This window comes from Chiloscyllium punctatum, chromosome 36 (assembly GCF_047496795.1).
Source record: "Chiloscyllium punctatum isolate Juve2018m chromosome 36, sChiPun1.3, whole genome shotgun sequence".
Taxonomy (NCBI): Eukaryota; Metazoa; Chordata; class Chondrichthyes; order Orectolobiformes; family Hemiscylliidae; genus Chiloscyllium; species Chiloscyllium punctatum.
This window is the reverse complement of record NC_092774.1, coordinates 73,376,580-73,398,479: the sequence shown is the minus strand read 5'-3', so window position 1 is coordinate 73,398,479 and position 21,900 is coordinate 73,376,580. Positions and strand designations below refer to the sequence as shown.

Here is a 21,900-nt window from a genome sequence, read left to right as displayed (position 1 = left end):
CTAACATCAACTTCTTACATTTCAAATCAAGAAAGGAACACGTTCACTCCGGATATCTGTTGAGCCAAATCTTCTTTCGATCACACGTGAAGCTTTGCTGTCAGTTTGATTTGTGAACACTGTGTCAGGGAGGTGATGTGCCCATTGTTTGGGTAAATGCTCAGCTCCCCGCAATGTGAGAAGTAAAACACAGACTGTTCATCACGGGATTTAAACACAGCCGTCTCCCTCTGGGCAGCCGCTTCGTTCAGTAGGTGACAGCGCGGTGTGAATAACATAATACCGATATTTTTACAGCATAATCCAGAGACTCCCAGCTTTATGTTTCAATCTATCAGGAGAGTGACAGTGAGTACAGATAGAAATATTTCCCACCAACAGAAAATCCTTTCCTCTCACTGGACACAGTTAAAATTATCTTTATTCAACAGAAGGAGCGGAAACGACAGTCTGACGGCCCCTCTCCACATTAACGGTGAGCCTGAATTTTATAAACGGTGTCAGTAAAATCCAATGGCGGACACTGATTTGGTTCAATCGATTTTTTTGCCAAGCGTAATTCACCGAGAGGATGCTGCTGTGTGAAACAGCGTGGGGAATTACTGCAGGGCCTCCTGCGCATGGAACACACCGCAACTGATGTGTTTCACCTTCACCAGTTTATTCCTCTCTCGGAGAAGAGAGGTTTGATGATTCGGATCATAGCAGCCCGACAGAAAACAGGAGAAGAGCACTCAGACCTTCACAAGCTTGTCACCACAGCTGGGTCATCGTGGCCCGTGTATCAGTATGGGATAGTAATCTGCATCGACTGACTGGAAGCACAGCAAATTGGAGTGCTGGTGGGACTATCACACAGGAGAAAACGGCTTCGACCTATCATCTGGAGTGGCTCCCAATGCGCAACTCCGCTCACCTCAACTGAATAACTGTAAACAAACTACTCAGTGATTCAAAGGAATACTCCGTTTTGAATCTGCATTGTGGCATGGACCTTCGAGAATGATGTCAAAACATCTTCATTGATGTGATGGAGTATCCTGTTGGGCAGAATATATCCGTTGTCAAATTTCCTACGTTCTATTGATCCAACTCCGATTTCACTCAGAATCACAAAATGCGCAGACTGAGGCCATGCAGCCCACCTTAGATCTGCTGGTTCGACAATTACTTCACTTCCCCGCTTCCTGAAGTATCACCCTCAGAATTGAGCGTAATACAGGTGGAGGATTCATTCAGACTCGGTTTGCGCGGACGAAAAATCTGCAATACTTGTTCTCACTTTCAACACGTGTTTCCCTTCGCCGTGTTTACTGCAATGGCAGCTCCGCGCCGTCCCTAATTCAGGCAGTCCGATCTTATTTAACGAAGCGGCTTTTGAGAAAATTCATCGGGCATTTTTGCTCAGATCAATTTAACGAACGATGGTTTGCCTGGGTTTGGAACCCGGGAACTCGCACACGGCTGCATATGCTCAAAGCCCCAAAGCTCGAAGCCAGACGAACGAGCCACCAGCGACCTCCCGAACGAGCTGAGATCAAGAGAAGACCACTCAGACGTTATTTGAACAGTGGGAATTTCGCGACAGTATCGTGTTGATACGGGGCATTTCGGCACTCGGGAAGTCGTTTGAAAGGCAAGATGCTGAACAGAGTACCATCACACAGGAAAGTCACGCAAGGAGGCACTGAACAATAGCCAAGGATGGTTTCGATCCATCTACCTCTGGGTTATGGACGCAGCACGCTCCCGCAGCGCCACTCCGCTCCGACCCCCAATACACCGCTCCGACCCCCAGTACATCGCTCCACAGGTCCCTTCAGCCTTTCGTCTGGCGCGTGGCATGCACGTTCGAGACTGATGTCAAAGATCTCCACTGCTGTCGTCTTATATGGTGTTGCGCAGACGTATGGAGGCTGTGTAAGTATAAACTTTTTCGAACTTCCCACATTCTCTTGTGATTTCACTCTGAATAGACGCCATGCGGCCCACCTTCGCTCTGCTGGGTCGACACAGTAAGAAAACGTGGGTCTCTATTCGTATCATTCTCGTGCCTGCTCCATGTAATTCTGCACATAGTTACTTTAAACATGATCACCGAATTCCCGTTTGTGTCTAATGAATCTGCCTCTTTGTCAGTGTCAGTTAGGGATTTACTGACCCCAACCACACCCTGTACGAAAGCATTCTTGCTAATGTCACTTTTGCTTCTTTTCCTCATGCCTTTAAAACTCTGCCGAATCGTTGCCGATCCTTTCAGACGTGGGAACATTTTGACGACATTACTTTCTCTGTCTAGACTTCGCATGACTTGAAAAGCTTCAATCGGGCCAGATTTCAAACTTCCGTACTCCGAAGAGATCTGTCCCAAATTTCCAATCGACACTCACCGCTGACATCCCTCAAACACTGCACCACTCACGTCAACTTATTCAACGCTATCTCCAACCATTTCACTTCGCTGCTTTCTGTCCCATTGGTATTCCAGGGAGCCCAACCTCATTTTACGAAGGTGCATTTTGAGAAAATTAAGCAGGCACTTTCGCACAAGTCATGAAACACGGGCTCATCCGGCATTCGAACCCAGGACCGCTTGCACGCCTGCGCCGACGAAGACCCAAAGCGAGAATCATACCACTAGACCAACGAGCCACACGGTCGGCGCGCTGGCGCCCCTGCCCCCGCCCTACCTCTTGAACCAGCTGAGTCTTGCTCAGAGTAAAGTCCAGTTGACATTGAACAGGCTGGGGCTGTTTTCTCTGGAACGTCGGAGGTTGAAGGGTGACTTTATGGAGGTTTACAAAATTATGAGGGGCATGGAAAAGATAAATAGGCAAAGTCTTTTCCCTGGGGTCGGGGAGTCAAGACCCAGAGGGCATAGGTTTAGGGTGAGAGGGGAAAGATATAAAAGAGACCTCAGGGGCAACTTTTTCACGGAGAGGGTGGTGCGTGCATGGAATGAGCTGCCAGACAACATGGCGGAGACTGCAACAATTGCAACATTTAAGAGGCGTTTGGATGGATATATGAATAGGAAGGGTTTGGAAGTATATGGCGGGGTGCTGGCAAGTGGGACGAGATTGGGTTGTGATAGCTGGTCGTCATGGATGGGTTGGACTAAAGCGTCTGTTTCCATGCTGGACTTCTCTGTGACTCTACGATTTTGTCTGGCAGCTCAACTTTTGTATATCTATTCCCCAGGGTGGAGGAAGTCCCAAACTAGAGGTGTTTAGGCTGAGAGGGAAAAGGTTTAAAAGGGACTGAACAGGGTAACTTTTTCACGCAGAGCGTGGCATGCGTTTGGAATAAGCTGCCAGAAGCAGTGGTCGAGGCTGGTAGAATTACAACATGTAAAAGGCATCTGGATGGAGGTATGAATAGGAAGGGCTGAGAGAGGTATGGGCCAAATGCTAGCAAATGGATCACTAGGTTAATTTAGGAAATGTTGTCGGCGTGAACCGGAAGGTCTGTTTCTGTTCTCTGCAACTCTATGACTGTATTTCTACATATTCTGAACCAATTTCACAAGACTAGGAATAGGCCATTCCAAGTTTACAGGCTGTCCTCAATTGTGGCCTAACTGTGCAGATTTCAATGCAAGTTTCAGAAAGAAGTCTGCAGCTTGTTTTAAACATTTGAATGTACTTTCAGACATTACTGATGTTTCTGAATATATCATTTTAGCTATTCTCAATGTTAAAGGTCAGCCATTTCTCACGCTTCCCTTCCCCAGCCCCACCCCAGGTCGTCATCACCATCCATTGTCTCTCTATCATTAGAAGGGTTTGATACAGCGATCAAAGAGGCCCCGAGGCACGAGAAAGGACGGGGGGAGGGTACTCAGAGTGAGATTTGACCGGGGGCGCAGAGACTGTGGAAGAGAAAGAGAGAAAATGGGTAGGAGACCAGAGCATCGGGGGTAGAGAATGCATGGGGGTACACAGGGTGGGAGCAGACAGAGAGAATGTGGTGAAGAGGATTGGGGAGGAGAGAGAGAATGCGGAGTTACAAAGTGTGAAGTTAAAGAAATTGGTTGCAGAGTGTGGGGAGAGAGAATGGACGGGGCAGTGGGTGGGGAGAGAATGGACGGGGAGAGAATTCATGGGGCAGTGGATGGGGAGAGATTGGACGGGGAGCAGTGGATCAGGACAGAATGGACACGGGGCAGTGGGTGGGGAGATAATGGACAGGGGTCAATGGGCTGGTAGATAATGGACGGGGATAGTGGGGAGGGAGAGAATGGACGGGGGATGTGGGTAGGGAGAGAATGGACGGGGCAGTGGGAGGGGAGAGAATGGACGGGGCAGTAAGTGGGGAGAGAATGGATGGGGTAGAGGGTGGAGTAAGAGAGCAACAATGAATGGTAGGAGAAGGAGGGGGAGAGAAGGAATGGATGGGGCAGCGTGTGGGAGGTGAGAGAAAATGAGTGTAATGGAAGGGACTGGATTGGGGAAGGCAGAGGGTGGAGCGATAAAGGGAATGGATGGGGACAGAGGGTGGATGAGGGACTGGACAGAGGGCAGAGGTTGCCGAGATAGAATGGACGGGGTGGAGAGAGTGGCATGTGTGGGAGAGAGAGAGAAGGGACTGGTAGGTTAGGGTAGAGAGAGAGAATGGACAGGGAATGCTATGGGTGGCGGTGAGGGAATGGACATGGGACGCTGTGGGGATGATTGGATGGGGAGGTGAGAATGCATCCCACCCACTCCCAGCATCCCCTTCTCTGCATATGTGCAGTGCAGACTTTTCTGAATGACACGAGAGACGAGTCTGGAACACTGTGTGAGTGCAGTCGCCCTCACATTCTGGCATCAGCAAACCACTGCCTTTGTGTTTTAACAACTAAATAACGATGTGGGCTATCTACTAAGGATGGCGAGATGTGGCTGAGATACTGAACAGAGGGTCAGCACTTTCAGGAGAGGGGAGCTGGGCAAAGGCAGGAGGATGGAAGGATGAACTTGGGTTGGAATACATTGAAAGGTTTAGGAATTGAGAGACAGAGATTTCGGGTAGAAGAAAGAGAAGTCTGTTCTGTGCAAACCAAAATTCTCTCATTCTACTTTCTGCCCTGCACTGATAGCAGTGATCTGTTTTCTCAAGTTATTAGCAGAGGAGGATTTGCTTTTCAGGCATGGACAAGAAATTTAGTCAGGGCCTGAATATCTGCAGTGTTTGAATCCAGGAGGGGAAATGTTTGTCTGTAGGAAATGATTTCAAATATCAACATGCATTGAGAATCCCCGTGAATACACGCAGCCTGCGTGGGAGTACTCAAGGGTTCAAATTGCGGAGAGAACTTTAATTTTTCAGCGAAATGTGGACCAGTGTTCTCGCTACAGACGAACCCTTTATTGGATCGTTGAATCTGCCGAGTAACAACGACCCCTGCCCCGTGGAAACTCTGTGGAAGCAAATTGAATTCCTCAAACTGTTTGGAGTGTCTCCAGGATTGGGGAGAAGCCAATCGATTGCTGAGAGCTGGAGAGGGGATTCCTCGCAGCGCCAGGGACCTGGGTTCAATCCCACCCTCACAGTGACTGTGTGGATTTTGCACTTTCCTACCCCTCCCCCACCCCCTGTCCGCGTCGGTTTCCTCTGGGTGCTCGGGTTTTCTCCCATTTTCCAAAGATGTGCAGGCTCGAGTGGATTGGGCGTTCTAAATTCAGGGATTTGCTGTGGTGTTATCGGGGGGTTCGGGGGGTGGGGGTATGTTCTTCGGAGGGTCAATGTGGACTTGGTGGGCCAAACGGCCTGTTTCCACAGTGAATCCCCCAACGTGTCTGCAGCCTGGCTTCCAGCTCCATCTTTCTGTGCCGAAGGTCCTCCAGTATGTGTATTCCTTCGTTTCCAGCACCCAGAACGTCCCACCTTCTGCAAATCGAAAGACAAGTCCCACCCTGCCCTCTCCAATGTGTGTTGTGTAACTGCTTAATCATTTTTAGTGGCCCAGCAAAGTCTGATAGCCAAGTTCGGAAACCAGGAGGATGGCCTCAATCGCGACCATGGGTTCATGTCACATGACAGGTAACCCCACTTCACTGTTACGCTCTCTCTCTCTATCTCTCACTCTCACACACGCACACACACACACTTACATACTCACACGCTCGTGCAGAGCCTTTCCGATAGACATGCACTCTCTCAGACACACACTCATACGCCCCCCACACTGACACCCACGCATACATCTTCGCACATGATTATACTCCATCACACACACACTTTACCCAGCCTGCACACGCAAATACCCACTGTCTCTCTCATTCATGCACTCACACATTTGGGGTGAATTTGCATTTGCAGGATTATATATTTGGAAATAGAACCAGTCTGACTCAAGATTGGGATACAGACAGACTCTCACCTCAAAGCTTTCATGCGTTGTTTGATGTGAGGATTTACCGCCTTTTATAAAACATCAAGTTTCCTGGAGAACGTGACTTAAAAGAAGTTCTGGAATGTACATATTAATGAACCGAAATCTGCAGCCCATTTTAAAAGATTAAAGATTTAACAGTAATCTCGGTTTCTTCAATACGTCACTTATGTTGAATGACACTCTAATGTTTTTACAATATATTCTGTGTCTTGTGATTCTACACCACAGCTACCTGATGAAGGAGCAGCACTTCGAAACCTAGTGCTTCCAAATAAACCTGTTAGAATATACCCTGGTGTTTGTGAGATTTTAAAACTTTGTTTCCAGTGAATACAGCCCACACTTCCCACTGTTGCCAGTAAACTTTGCAATTCCAATGTAACAATGAATCAGAAGTCCTGAAAAAATATACAATTTGTAACAATATTAGCTACTCATTCACTGGTCCTTCTGAGACATGACATTAGTGCTGGAGGCTGAAAGAAATGAGCAGCTTTAAAACAAAAACCTGTTGGACCTCACAGAGTCTAAGCCGGGCGGTAAGTTCAGGTAACCTTTACTACGACCCTATTTTGTTACAGCTTCAGATTTCCCCAGGAAAAAGGCATACAAAAAGTAGTTTTTAAAGAAAACACCTCCAGGTCAAAGTGCACCCACTCTCCCCACCCCACTTTCTTTGTTGGTCAGCTGAGTTGTCCGTTTGTAACTGGATCCCTGGTACAGCCGGGTAAAACATGCAGCTGGGATGACTGAGTGAACCCTTTCCCGCAACGGCAGTTTCCTTCACTAAAAACGACATGAGTGAATCAGATGGTGTTTTTTTCCCCCTAAAAGTGGTTTCATCCTTAGATTATGAAGTCCAGATTACTGACCGAACTCCAATTCTACAATCTACCGCAGTGGGATTCGAACCTGGGACGCCCCAGTGCTGGGTTGATCCGAGCACTTGACCATCGCTCCTTCAATCCCCTTGTGCTGGCACGTGAACTCGATGGTGCCTCCTCAGGTGGGAGGAGCAGGTGAAGCCCTTTTGGAACTTACAGCAGGTGAATGGCCTCCCTCCAGTGTGGACCCACTGGTGGGTCAGCAGTGCAGCTGACTGTGTGAACTCTCCCCTGCACATAGGGCACGTGAATGGCTCCTCTCTGTCTGAACCCCTTCCTGCACACTGAGCAGGTGAACGGCCTCACCCCGTTGTGAATGCGTCTGTGGGTTTCCAGCACTGATAGGGAAGGGAATCCTTTCCCTCAGTCCCCACATTTCCACGGTTTCCCCATTGGGTGGAGCTTTCCTTGTGTTGCTCTGGGTTTGAAATTACAAACAGAGCGGGGACATAGTCTTTCCCACCGCGAGGGGTGTGATTTTAATTCCCCAATCTGAGTAAATGGTTTGAAGCACTTTTCACAGTCAACGCACTGAATCTCCCTCACTCGGTATCTCAGTATTCTCCCTGCCACACCAGTGTCCAAAGTCTCTCAAGCAGACAAAAGCAAACATTTCTTCAGGACCATGGGGGCAATGAATGACGTATCTGACTCCACCTACTTGTTTCAACTGCAGCTCACAGCTTCTTCATACATCCCAATTAATCTTTCCCATTGTCATGAAACCGGCGTATGGGTACAATTCCTAATCTGCAGGAATGAGAATCTTTTCACTGTCTCGCGTCAGTAAATGTCCCTGAGAACATCAGAGTCAAGTCACAGCGCTGTCAGAGGAGGGGAAGCTGAAATAGCCCCACACACTGCTCATGGGCACATTTCACTTTCCCCAACACACCGCCCCAACCACTGCGGCTCTTGGGAGTGGAAAGGGAACAAACACCAAAACCCAGTCTCAGCTTTGTAAATCTTCAGGAAATAAGAAAACTGTTCATCCCTTCGGATCTTCCATCCTGGGCTGACAGCGTTGATTTTAAATGGCTGTCCAGTCAGTGTCGATTCGTTTTGGCTGAAAAAATCTTCCTTATTTCATGCCAGCATTTCTTGCCAAAAAGAACTGTGCGGCAGAGTTCATGTATATATTTCCTTGTATAGTATTTTGTAAATAACATTCGTCTGCTGGTTGTTTTTACAGGGTATTTCAGGTTCATTAGAGGCTGTTTAAGTGTGTTGGGCGCTTTGTGGGCTACCATGATGCTGAGTGGGTTGAGTTGTCCGGACAGCATTTCCCAGATGTCTTTAATGTAAACTAATTTCGCAAGGGTAACCACAGACGTTGTGTCTGCCTGTGTCAGTTTGTTGATGTGAAATTGGCACACTGGGTTTATTGGGTAGGCAAAAGTGAGGACTGCAGATGCTGGAAACCAGAGTTTAGATCAGAGTGATGTTAGAAAAGCACACCAGGTCAGACAGCTTCCGAGGAGCAGGAAAATCGACGTTTCGGGCAAAAGCCCTTCATCAGGAATAGAGGCAGGACCCCTCCAGATTGGAGAGATAAATTGGGGGTGGGGTGTGCTGGCCCGAAGGTAGCAAAAAGTACAATAGGTGAATGGGGGTGGGGATGGAGGTGACAGATCAGAGAGGAGGGTGGAACGGATAGGTGGGGAGGGAGATTGGCAGGTAGGCAAGGTCATGAGAACAGCGCTGGGCTGGAAGGTTGGAATTGAGGTCAGGTGGAGGGAGGGGAAATGAGGAATCTGATGAAGGCCAAATTGATGGCCTGGGGTTGAATTTACCCCAAGCGGGAGATGAGGCGTTCATCCTCCAGGCATCGAGTGGGGAGGGTGCGGCGATGGAGGAGGCCCAGGACCTGCATGTCCTCGGCAGATTGGGAGGGCGTTTGAAATGTTGGGCCATAGGGCGATGGGGTTGATTGGTGCGGGTGTCCTGGAGAGTTTCCCTCAAGCGCTGTGACCTGACTCTGCGAGGAGTCTCCAGTCTCCCTAATGTAAAGGAGACCGCATCGGGAGCAATGGTTACAAGAAATTACATTGTTGGATACACAGGTGAAAGCCTTCGACCGACCACGGCCCGGATTCGATTTCCGGGCAGGGAAGAAATTTTCAGTAGAGCAATCAGACTGTGTCAGCATCTCCCTGGTGGTCTAGTGGTTAGGATTTGGTGCTTTCACCGCCGCGGCCCGGGTTCGATTCCCGTTCATGGAAGCTATTTTCCCGGGGATTATCGGCGACCCGTTCTTTTTGAATGCTCTGTACAATTTTTTCATTGATCTTCGTAGTTCCTGGGTGCTGCAGTGTGTAGTGGCTCGTTGAAATAGTGTCCTGATGCAGATTTGTTTGTATATGTAGGGATGATTGCTTCTGCAGTTAAGTTCTTGATTCGCGTGCGTTGTTTTCCTGTAGAGGCTGTTTTGAATTTACCATTGACTGTTCGCTGTACTGTGACATCTAGAAATAGCACTTTGTTGTTGTTCTCCTCTTTTGTGAATTTTATGCCAGTAAGGATATTGTTGATGGTGTTGTAGGTTTCCTCTAATTGGTTTCATTTTTTGATGACAAAAGTGTCATCGCTGTAGCGGACTCAAAGTTTGGGTTGGATCGTTGGAAGGGCTGTTTGTTCGAGTCTCTGCATTATTGCTTCTGCGAGGAATCCTGATGCTGCTGGTGGTATCATGGGTATTTCGTTAATTTGTTTGTAGGGCTTGTTACTGAATATGAAGTGGGTGGTAAAGCACAGCTCAACGAGCTTGACAGTGTTATCTTTGCTGATGAAGTTGGTGCTGTGTTTGTGTCTTTGTTTCTTCGAGTAGTGGCTTCAGTTTTCTTTGGCCACGTTGATGTTAATGGATGTGAACAGGGCTGTTCTGTCAAAGGACAACATTATTCCATCGTCTTCTATCTTAGTGTCTTTGGTGTTCAGGAATTCTTGGATGGAGTAAATGGAGTGGAGTGAATCTTCGACTTGGTGTTTTAGTCTTCAGTAGAGGCCTTTGACTAGTCTGTATATTGGTGTTCCAAGTAGTGAGACTATGGTCTAAGGGTGGGGGGGGTGGGGGGGGGGGGCTCCTGGTTTGAAGGGGAGGAGAACAACAACAAAGTGCCATTCCTAGATGTCACAATAGAGCGAACAGTCAATGGGGAATTTCAAACTGGCATCTACAGAAAAACAACAGACCCAAACCAAGTATTAACCACAGAAGCAATCATCCCAACACCCACAAACGACGCTTCAGCAGGACATTATTTCAACGAACCACTACACACTGCAGCACAGAGAAACTACGAAGAGCACAAGAGAAATACGTATATAGTCTATTTAAGGAGAACGGCTACCCAATAAACGCAGTCCACTGGTTTCTCATTGATGCTTTCAAGCTGACTCTCAAAAATTCGGTTTATCCCTCCATTCTTTCCTGTTTGTTTTGTGTGGGTTTTGAAAGCTTTCCCAATCCTCTGACTGAGTATTGGAGTTGGGAGGTTATGTTGTGGTTGTACAGGCCATTTTTTAGACAAGTTTTGGAATATTGTGTGTAATTCTGGTCTCCCTCCTATCAGAAGGATATTGTGAAATTTGAAAGTGTTCTGAAGCACCAATGGGTCCACAGAGGGGAAGAGGCCCTTCTGCTGCCCTGAGTGCGGGTAGGCCTCTGCCCTGCTGATGCACCAGTTGGTCCACACTGGGGAAAGCTGTTCTCTGGCCCCAAGTGCAAGATGGCCTTCAGCAGTTCTTCCCACCCGCTGAGATACCAGTGGGTCCATATTGAGGAGAAGCCGTTCAGAAAGGGCTTTGCTCTTTCTTCCGACCTGCTGGCCCATTGGTGGGTCCACATGGGGGAGAGGTCGTTCAGTTGCCTAAGTGCAGGAAGGCCTTCATCAATTCCTCAGCCCTGCTGATGTACAAGTCCGTCCACACCAGGGAGATGCCGTTCTCCGAGTGTGGGAAGTGCTTTACTCGCTCCTCCACACTGCTGAAGCACCAGAAGGTCCACCCGGGGGGATGAGGGGCGGAGGAGGGAGGCCTTTCTGCTGCCCTGAATGCGGGAAGTCCTTCAGCATTCCTCCGCCCTGCTGAAGCACCAGTGTGTCCACACCAGGGAGAGGCCCTTCAGCTGGCCCGAGTGTGGGAAGAGGTTCATGTTTTCCTGCAACTTGCTGAAGCACCAGCGGGGGCACCAGCGCTCCCAGCAATCAGATCCCACCGGTGACGCTGCCTTTAGTCACCCCCAAGGACTGAACCTCCTGCCAGTTCTGACAGTGGGTGCAGTGGGAGAGTAGCTGGGCTGTTTTTGTTTTCTGCTGGACTGAATTGCCTCCCCCACCCCCCACAACCACAACCTCATGGTGGCTCACGGTTAGCACTGCTGCCTCATGGCACCAGGAACCCAGGAATGCTTCCATCCTTGGGGGGTCTGTGTGCAATTTATTGAGGGTAGATAAATAGATCTGAGTGGGTTACCCTTCGGAGAATATGTGCAGATGTGTTGGGCTGAAGGACCTGTTTCCACACTGTCGGAGTTCAACCATCATATGAGCTTTGCTTTCATTGGAAACTGCTGCTCATTGAGCCAGTGACTGCACATTGCCCAATGAAATGATCCAGAGAAACGTAAGACCGCAAGACCATCGGGGCAGAAGTTAGGCCATTCGGCCCATTGAGTCTACTCAGCCATTCGTTGGTAACAAAAGTGGTGCAGATGAGATTAGCTACAGTGTGGAAACAGGCCATTTGCCCCAAAAAGTCCACATCAACCCTCCGAAGAGTAACCCATCCAGACCCATTTCCCTCTGACGAATGTACCGAACTCTATGGGCAATTAAGCATTACCAATCGACATGACCTGAACATCTTTGGACTATGGAAGAAAACAGGATCACCCAGAGAAAACTCACGCAGACACTGGGAGAATATGAACACTCCTCACAGACAGCCACCCAAGGCTAGAATCAAACCTGGGTCCCCGGCGCTGTGAGCCTGCAGTGGTAAACACTGAGCCACTACATGTTGCAACCCGAAGTAGGCAAGCAGGTGGTTGGGACAATACAGCAAGCCAGGCAGCACTAGGGTGTGGAGTAGTCAGCGTTTTGGGTATTAACCCTTCTTCATGACTGAAACGTTGACTTCTCTGTGAGAAACGATTTACGGGAATGTTACTGGGTGTTGGATGGTTTGAGCTACAGGGAGAGGCTGAATAGGCTGGGACTGTTTTTACTGGACCATCAGAGACCAGAGGAGTGACCTAATAGAGGTTAAAAAGTCATGAGGGGTATGGACAGGTTAATAGACAAGGTCTTTTCCCTGGAATGGGGGGTCCAGAATTAGAGGTCATAGGTTTAGGGTGAGAGGCGAAATATATTAAAGGGAAAACCTCTTCATGCAGAGGGTGGTACTTATATGAAATGAGGTGCCACAGGATTTGGGTCAGGTGTTGTCAAATGGGATTAGATTAGTTTAGGATATCAGGTCAGCATGGACAAGTTGGACCAAAGGGTCTGTTTCCATGCTGTACGTGTCTCTGACTACTAGTCCTGATGTAAGTTTAAAATAGAGTCCAAGTAACTTTGAATAGTTCAATCTTGTTGTGCTCACCTCCTGAAAAGTTTCAAATGAATCCCTGTTTGAACATGCTGAGTTGGACAAAGTATCCCATCAAGTTCAACACAAACCCAGAGGTGTAGAAGTCAGAACACCAAGGGGACCAAAACTGATCACAATATTCCAGGTGCAGTCTCATCAACGTCCTGTATAACTACAACATAACTTGCCAACATCTATACTCAATTCCCGAACTGATGAAGGCCAGTGTGCTTAAACCTTTCTTCACTCCCTTGTGTACCGATGTAATCAGAGATATAGGACCTACTTTAAACTGATCCACAATCCTGATTCTGGGAACACAGTGATTAATAGGGAAGGCAAAAGGGAGATTGGCCTTTAAATGGAGTATAAATGCAGGGAGGTTATAGTGGAGGTTTTGATTGAAAGGGCAGTGAAGATTCAACCAGCTGACAGTGGATCTGAATCACATGTAGATCAGGTCAGGTTCGGACAGCAGGAAACCAGATACGTTTTTACAACAAACCACAACGATTTCATCATTAGACTCTTAATTCCAGATTTATATTGAATTCAGATTCCACCATCTGCCGTGGTAGGTTTTGAACACAAGTCCCGACAACATTACCTGGGTGAATAGTCTGGTGACAATAACGTCAGCCATCGCCTCCCCTGAACACATTGGCTTATTGTGTTTAGAGGTAATAAAGGAGCAAGAGGTTTCAGCAGCTGCTAAGTTGTTGACATTACACAAGGGACCATCAGCACTCTCAGTAATGGCACGCACTGAAGTCAGTGTCCTGTATCAGAGGTAAGGGCTCGGGATCGATAAGAAATAGGAACAGGAATATGCCATTCAGCCCGTTGAGCCTGCTTCTCTATTCAGTAGGATTATGGGTGATCTGGCATTCCCCACATTCACTTTCCTGCCCTTTTCCTGTAACTTTTCATCCCCCAACTCTTCACGAATCTATCGATCCTAGTTTTAAATGTGACATGAAGGCTGTCAACAGAGTTACTGGGGTGGCGGGGGGGGGGGGGCTCACGTCGAACTTTGGGCGAAAACAATGGATTCACACTACACAATACTGAACTAAGGGAATGTTTATGGTTATGCAATGATGGAAATTGGGCAGGCATTCAGATGAAATTATTGGTAAATTATGAATGATCGAGGAGTCGGGAGAGAAGTGGTGTTCAGGCACTTTTGGATATCATCAGTATAGATGCCAACACCAGCAGCTACGGTAAAACAAATAAGAATGGAAGACGCTAAAAGCAGACCCTCTCAGAGGATAGAGTGATGCTGGAGAGGGTCAGTACTGTCATTAACCCTGATCAAGGCTGTCCGCAGGTCGACGAGGGAATGTTCATCCCTGTCACCGTTTCAAAGGATGTCAAACATGACCTTGATAAGAACTGTTTCAGGGGTAGAAACCAGACTCGAGGGCTTTATACTCAAAATTCTGGAAGAGATGGGAATGACTAATTCAACAATGTTACATCCAAACCTACACTTCCATTAGTGCGATAATAATAGAAGTGTTTTGGTTTTTATTTCGAAGATTCTCAGCAGCACTGAGTAAGAAGCAACAAAATTAACACAAGAAATACTGCAATTGCTTCAATGTGCGTGCTCCCAATAGGGGGGCATCTGGTGTTCAATTAACTGTCTACAAGGGGCAATATTGGAAAGGAATGACCCAGTTCATAGCAATAAGAGGGGAGACACAGACTGCTTGATACAAACATATCATGGTTGGGAGTAGGGCACTCGGCACTTCGAGCCTGCTGCAACATTCAATAAGATCATGGCAGATCTGAATTCAACCTCAACTCTACATTCCAACACATCCCCGACAATCTTTCATCCACTTGGTTATCAAGAACCGATCTACCTCTGCCTTAAAGATTTTGAATCCACTGCCTTTTGAAGAAGACACACAACCCTCAGAAAGAAAAGAAATCATCCTCATTGTTGTCTTCTACATTTAAAATATGACCCTGTACTTTCAGATATTAAGATAGGGACACAAACTGCATTCAAATAATACCTGTGGTACAGTTAACTATGTCAAAGTGCTTCACATGAACACAATGAGAATTCCTTGAAAAATCACATGACCGGAGCACAGATTAGGATAGGTGACCAAAGACTTGGTCAAAGGGACAAGTTTAGGGCAATCTTTTAAACAGGTTCAATTTCCCAAACATCAGAGGACAGAGACGTGAACAGCAAACACAAAATAGCAAGAATGGGAAACAACAGTGTAGTCATAATGTCACAGGATGAGTAATCCAGGGAACATGAGTTCAAATCCCACCACAGAAAGAGGTGAGATGTGAATAATTCAAATCATAAATGCGGAACACAAAGTTAGTCTCAGTATGGTATCGATGGCACTGACGTCAATTGTCATAAAAACCCATGTTCACCAATGTCCTTTCAGCATGGAAACTGTCATCCTTGCATAGTCAGTCTTACATGTGATTCCAGAACCACAGCAATGTGGTTGACTCTTAAACTGCCCTCTGAATTGGCACAAGCAAGACACCTTTCACTTCGGGATGGATAACAAACATCAACCTTGTGAAAGTGTCATAACAGAACTTGCTGGAGAAACTCAGCCAGTCTGGCAACACCAGTGGAGAGAGAGAGAGAATGAAACAGAGTCAATTTCCTGGCCTGCGTCCAGAACAGTTCTGAAGAAGGGTCACAGCACATGAAATGCTAACTCTGCTTCTCTCTCCACATGTGCTGCCAGACCTATTGAGTTTCTCCAGCATTTGATGCATTTTTGTGTTTCAGATCTGCAGCATCTGCAGTTCTTCATTACACTGACTTAGGGAAGCTCAAATCCCATAAAAGGGTCGAGCAGAAGGGCTGGATTTACTCAGCAAGTCTGGCACCAGTTATGGAGATAAAAACAGTTCGTACTTCGGGTCATTGAATGATCTTACATCAGGGACAAACTTTTGTGGAAGCTGCAAGAGTAAAAGGCACTGGTGTAACTTCAACATCTGGGTGAACTCTCTCAGCCATGGGGGTCAGGCTGACTCAGCATTCTGGTCCTGCTCATTACCTGTTAAATTCTCAATTTGTTGTTCTTGTTATATTTCAACATGGTTGACATATTCCTATGTTTTAAAATGAAATTCCAGCAGACAGGAATTTTCCATGTAAGTAATCATACATTAGAGGGTTTGGAACGTGAATGTAACTTTTAAACAGAAAGTATTTATTCATGCATGGGGTGTGGGCATCGCTGGCAATGCCAGCATTTATACCCATCCTTAACCACCCTGTGGTTGGTTGGAAAAGTGAATGAAGGTGTCTGAGATTGTCTTGATCAGCACAGCAATCTCAAATATGGGTGTGCTCAGGTAGAAGTACCGTCCACTCCCACAGCCAAGTCTGCATTCACTTCAATTATAGATGCGATCTAAACCTCCCAGGACAAGGACAGCATGGGATGACAATCAGAATAAAGCTTCCTCTACTCTTGAATTTCAAGTGAAGCTACCTCAACACTGTCCCCAACAAACACTGCCAAGACAGAAACAGCATTGGGTTAGATACAGAGTAAAACGTCCTCTTCACTTCCCCATTCATACAGTCCCAGGACAATGACAGCAGAGGGTTAAATAAACAGTAGAGTTTCTTCCATTCTGACTGACACTTAGTACGTCCTACACCAATCCTCAAGGAAAATTCAGAACTGAGACTGTTATCTGGTACTGAATTCACACATCCTAACGGGAATGACAGCAACAGAAAATCATGTAGTGAAACACAGATAAAACACACACAATGTACAACAAAACTAGACTGTTATTGGGATCAAAGACATAGTCCCTGCAGTGATCCGAATGTGAGCTGAACAAATTTCACACTTGAACAATATTCTCTGGGAATGCAATGTCCACCTCACTGCTGTCTATTCAGTCCTCTGCTCTCGTTCAGGGCTGAGTTGCGGCTGAACACATTGTGGCGTGGGGGTCAAGAGGTTGGACAGTTAAGGTCAACTTGGATTAAGGGCATCCTTTGTCATGCCAGTGAGGTGGAGGGTCGCTCATTTACTCAACTTATAATCGGGGACAAGGGGATATCAGGCTGGGCTTGTATCAGTTTGAGTTTAGAAGAAACAGATGATCCGATGGAGCTGTATAACATCTGGAGAGGACTTAATGTAAATGTAATGTCAACTCAATTCTAGACAGAGACTAGTCTCTCATTTAAGATAGGAGAGTTTTGTTTTTCTCTCAAGTGTTCTCGAGTCTTTGAAATTCACTTCTTTCGAGAGCAGCATGTGGTGGTGGCGCGGTGGTTAGCACTGCTGCCTCACGGCATCAGTGACCTGGGTTTGATCTCATCCTAGGGCCGACTGTCTGTGTAGAGTTTGCACATTCTCCCCTTGTGTCTGCATTGGCTTCCTCTGGTGCTCTGGCCTCCTCCCACGGTCCAATGGACGTGCAGTTGACGGTAGATTGACCATGGGAGATGCAGTGTTACAGGGATAGGGTAACGAACTGGGTCTGGGTGGGACGGTCAGTCAATGTTGACTCGATGGGCTGAATGGCCTACTTGCACGCAATTGGCCTATATCAATCAATAGTATGCACTTGCTTTATGGTTACCGACATCAAATTACATGAGTGGTTTTGGCTAATTCATCTCTTATTATCGTATTCAACCAACTACAGCATCTAGAAACTTACTTAATCACAATATCCAATATCTGCAGAGTACCTTTTCTTTTTGTCACGACCATGATCTTGAACTCTGACGTGTGACCTCCTCATTGCTATCAAAGTTCTTTATTTATACCGACATTGTCATGGTTTTACTTTGTCGAATGTCTTCCTGGCATTTGCTGTTAAGACCCGATATTCTGCCCTCGGCAACATTTTCCCTTACAATTCTATACTAAGGATTTCATGAAAAACCTCAGAGTGTGGTGAGACTGCGGAACTCACTACCATAGTGAATAGTTAGGGTGGAAGACACGACAACTAAGGGTAAGCAACCCAATACAAATGACTGTCACTGTCACCAGATTCACAACACAGTGAAATTTAAACATGCAATGTCCCTCAATTTCTCAACTGTTCCGAACCAGACTTGATGAAGAACAGATCTTGCACATCAACATTATGATTTAAACAAAAACCAATAATTATAAATATGGCAAGTTTGCTCGGGCAAAGTTAAAGAAGATAATCTAATTAATGCCAATGATTTAAACCCTTTGATCAAGTCCCCCACCATCTCAGAGACTGAAACTTAAGCGGCAATTTAAGAAATATTTTTTTTTAAACTTAACAATTCAAGCAAACAGTTTCCAACATGGATTGCCAAGCCTTTGTGCAATTGTTTGGACTATGACTGTTTCACAGACACGTAACTGTAAATCTAATTTAAAAGTCACTGCTGAACACCCCAGTGTTCTGCCATTTTTTACAGGCTGGTACTCATTCCCAGAGAGAGCCAACAATGCTTTAACTGGACAGTCGAATCTAGAGAGAACAGCTCCTGGTATCAACGAGCAGCAGCGCCCACTGCAAGCAAATTTGCAGAGGTGGGGGAGCACGACGGCATAAAACAAAAAAAAATCCGACCGACTCTCCCTTGAAAAGCAATGTCAGAATGTGCAGGGGTTCCGTCCTCGCAGTGGACAACAGCAGCTTCACCAGCAGAATCCGATTGTTGGGAGCACTGGTGTGTGCGCTGGTGCTTCTGCAAGGTGCAGAATGATGAGAACCTCCGCTTCCACTCGGGGCAGGTGAACGGCCTCTCCCCGGTATGGCCCCACCTGTGCCTCAGCAGGTGGGAGGAATTGCTGAAGGCCTTCCCGCACTCTGGGCAGGGGAAGGGCCTCTCCCCCGTATGGACCCGAATGTGGGATGCCTGGGTAAAGCCCTTCCCGCACTTGAGGCAGGAGAACGGGCTCTCCCCGGTGTGGACCCGCTGTTGCCTCAGCAGGGCAGAGGTATCATTGAAGGCCTTCCCGTACTTGGAGCAGCTGAAGGGCTTCTCTCATATGTGGACCCGGCGGTGGGTCAGTAGGACGGAGGAATAGCTGAAGGCTTTCCCGCATTCGGGGCAGGAGAATGGCCTCTCGGCTGTGTGGACCCACTGGTGCCTCTGTATAAAGTAGGAACTTCTGAAGGTCTTCCCGCACTCAGAGCAGGAGAACAGTCTCACCCCGGTGTTACTGTGCCCATGAGTCTCCAGGTCAGATGGGAAATGGAAGCCTTTCCCACAGTTGCCACATTTTCATGGCTACTCCACAGGACGGGATTCCTTGGGTTTCTCAATGACCGAAGCTTCAGCTGCACACAAACGCGTGTCCAGCACCTCCCTGCCGTGAATTCCATTTCCCAGTCTGTATAATTTTTACTGGCTCCACAATCAGAGTGCTGCAACAGTAGGGTCTCTCTTCCAGTCTCACTGATGCTGAAAAAGCTTGGTTCCTTCTCACAGAATCATCGTCGAAAATTGTTATAGTCCCGATGGATTCAGTGACTGCCAGACATTGACGTGAAATTGAGGACTGCAAATGCTGGAGAGTCAGAGTCAAAGCACAGCAGATCAGGCAGCATCTGAGGAGCAGCAGAGTCAATGTTTCAGGCAAAGCTCGTCATCTATTGATATTGAAACGTCCGTCTTCAGATCTTCAGATAATCTGTAAAATGAGATTACAAAAGTCATCACTGTCAGTCCAGGTTAGAAATTCCAAACAAGCAATTCTACTTTCCGCAGAACATTCTTTTCTTTTTCCACAAAATTGAAAGCACCATCCCACCCCCTCTCCCCCCTCTATTCTCACTCCGCTCAAACTAATCCTCCCGACGGTCCTGATACAGGATCTTACAGAGACCGAAAAGTGAAAACATCGAGACTGACACCTCTGAATTTTGGATACCTCCACCTGAAAGTTAGTATCTTTCACGACATCTAGGAGTGAATAAGTCTGATTTTGGGAAGCAAAAAAAAGTGTCAATTCAGGATGAACCTTCAATGCAACCTCTTTAGAAACAACCAGACACGAAATGGTTAACATCTGGGGAGGTGGAAGTGGGGAGATGGAGGAAATGAGATATCAAGGCATTGACACCGACACCAGACAGAAACTGAACACACAGGCATGGCAAACATTACGGGCAAGCCAGAGTCATAGAGATACACAGCACAGAAACAGGTCCTTCAGTCCAACTCATCCATTGCGACCAGATAGCCTAAATTAATCTCGTCTCATTTACCAGCACTTGGCTCATATCCCTCTGAACTCTTCCTATTCATATACCCATCCAGATGCCTTTTAAATGTAATAATTGGACCTACATCCACCACTTCCTCCGGCAGATCATTCCTTACACTTGCCTCTCTCACCCCAAACATATTATTCTTCTATTCTGGACTTCTCCCATCCCAGGGAAATGAACTTGTCTATTTATCCTATCCATGCCTCTCATGATTCTCTCAACGTCTGTAAGATCACCCCTCAGCCTCTGGTATACCGGGGAAAATAGCTGAAGCAATGCGTTTAATTTTAGCTTCACACTCACTGAACTTTACTCCCGTGTAAAACATTGTTTCCCTCCCCCACACTGTCCATGGGAAAAACCAAGAGTGCTGAGACTCTGGATTTGGGAGAATGCCACGTAGAATTCCCGCAATGTGGAAACACGCAATTCAGCCCAACAAGTCCACATCGACCATCCAAAGCGTAACCCATGTGGACACTTTCCCCTATCCCATTCCACTACACTTCCTGCACACTATGGACCCATTTAGTATGGCCACTTCTCCCGAAACTGCACATCATTAGATTTTGGGAGGAAACCAGAGCACCCGGAGGAAACCCAGCAGACACGGCAGGGAGAATGTGCAAACTCCACACAAACAGTCGCCCCAAGGCTGGAATCGAAAGCGGATCCCTGGCGCTATAAGGCAGCAGTGCGAACCACTGATGCATCGTGCTGCCCATGGGTGCAGAAAGAGGTGGGGGCTGGGAACTTTGTTAATTGTACCACACAGTGGTTGTTGAGTATGGTTAAATCTCACGGGATCTAGGGAGCGCTAACCAACTGGGTACAAAATTTAGAAGCGCGTTGTTGTAGATGCTGGAATCCTTTATGAAAACAACAAATGCTGGAGATCACAGTGGGTCAGGCAGTGCTGTGCTACTCTATGACTGGACAGTGTGGACGTGGAGATGATGTTTCCACTAGGAGAAGGGTTGAGGATGCCAAGTCATTGAGGCATTTCAGACAGAGATAGGTTCTTGATTAGTAAGGGGTCAAGGGTTATGAGGAGAGGGCAGCAGAATGGGAAAGAGAAACATATCATCCATGATCGACTGGTGGAGCAGACTCGATGGGCCAAATGGCCTCATCCTGCTCCTGTGTATTATGGTCTTAAAGCTGGGCATATGACTTAAGGGGTTCTCACAAACTATTTCAGAATCCCGAAGAGGAGTTGTTGGACTCGAAAGTTTAACTCTGCTTTCTCTCCACAGATGCTTCCAGTCCTGCTGAGTTTTTACCGTGTTCTCAGTTTTTGTTTCAGATTTCCAGCATCCACAGTTCTTTGTCTTATTTATCAAATTCATTTCTTGCCCTTCCCAAGTGTCTGGAACTTCATCTCCCTGATCTACAAACTGTTCACTTACCCTAGAAATGACCACTACCTCCTTATCAAAGTAGACCCCTTTGTTGCAAAATGATTGTTCAATTCTGTGACCAAAATTATTGCATTCGTAATTACTTACACCAGGGACTCTCAATATCTCAGGCCAGAACACAGCTGGATTGTTTCAGACAGTACATTTATGTGATTTGATGCAATTCCCTATTCCCGACCTTTCCAGCGTGTTGCAGGGAATGGAGGGTTTGAGTTAAGAAGAAGCTGGGACATTTTTCCAATGGAGCCGAGGAAGTTGTCAGATAACTTTATAGATTTTTAAAATCAGGAGGGGTATAGATAATGTGTCATTTTCAGGAGGCTCAGAATATTTTATTGCTCCAGAAGGTGTAAAAGGGGGTCAAAGCTTCAACAGA

General features: G+C 46.9%; 1 non-coding gene across 1 annotated transcript; it reads left to right on the top strand.

The window, feature by feature from the left end:
• The first annotated feature begins 9,416 nt into the window (after positions 1–9,416).
• Positions 9,417–9,488, top strand: trnae-uuc (transfer RNA glutamic acid (anticodon UUC)). The gene has a single exon. It is a non-coding gene; the product is annotated as a tRNA-Glu (tRNA).
• Positions 9,489–21,900: the final 12,412 nt, after the last annotated feature.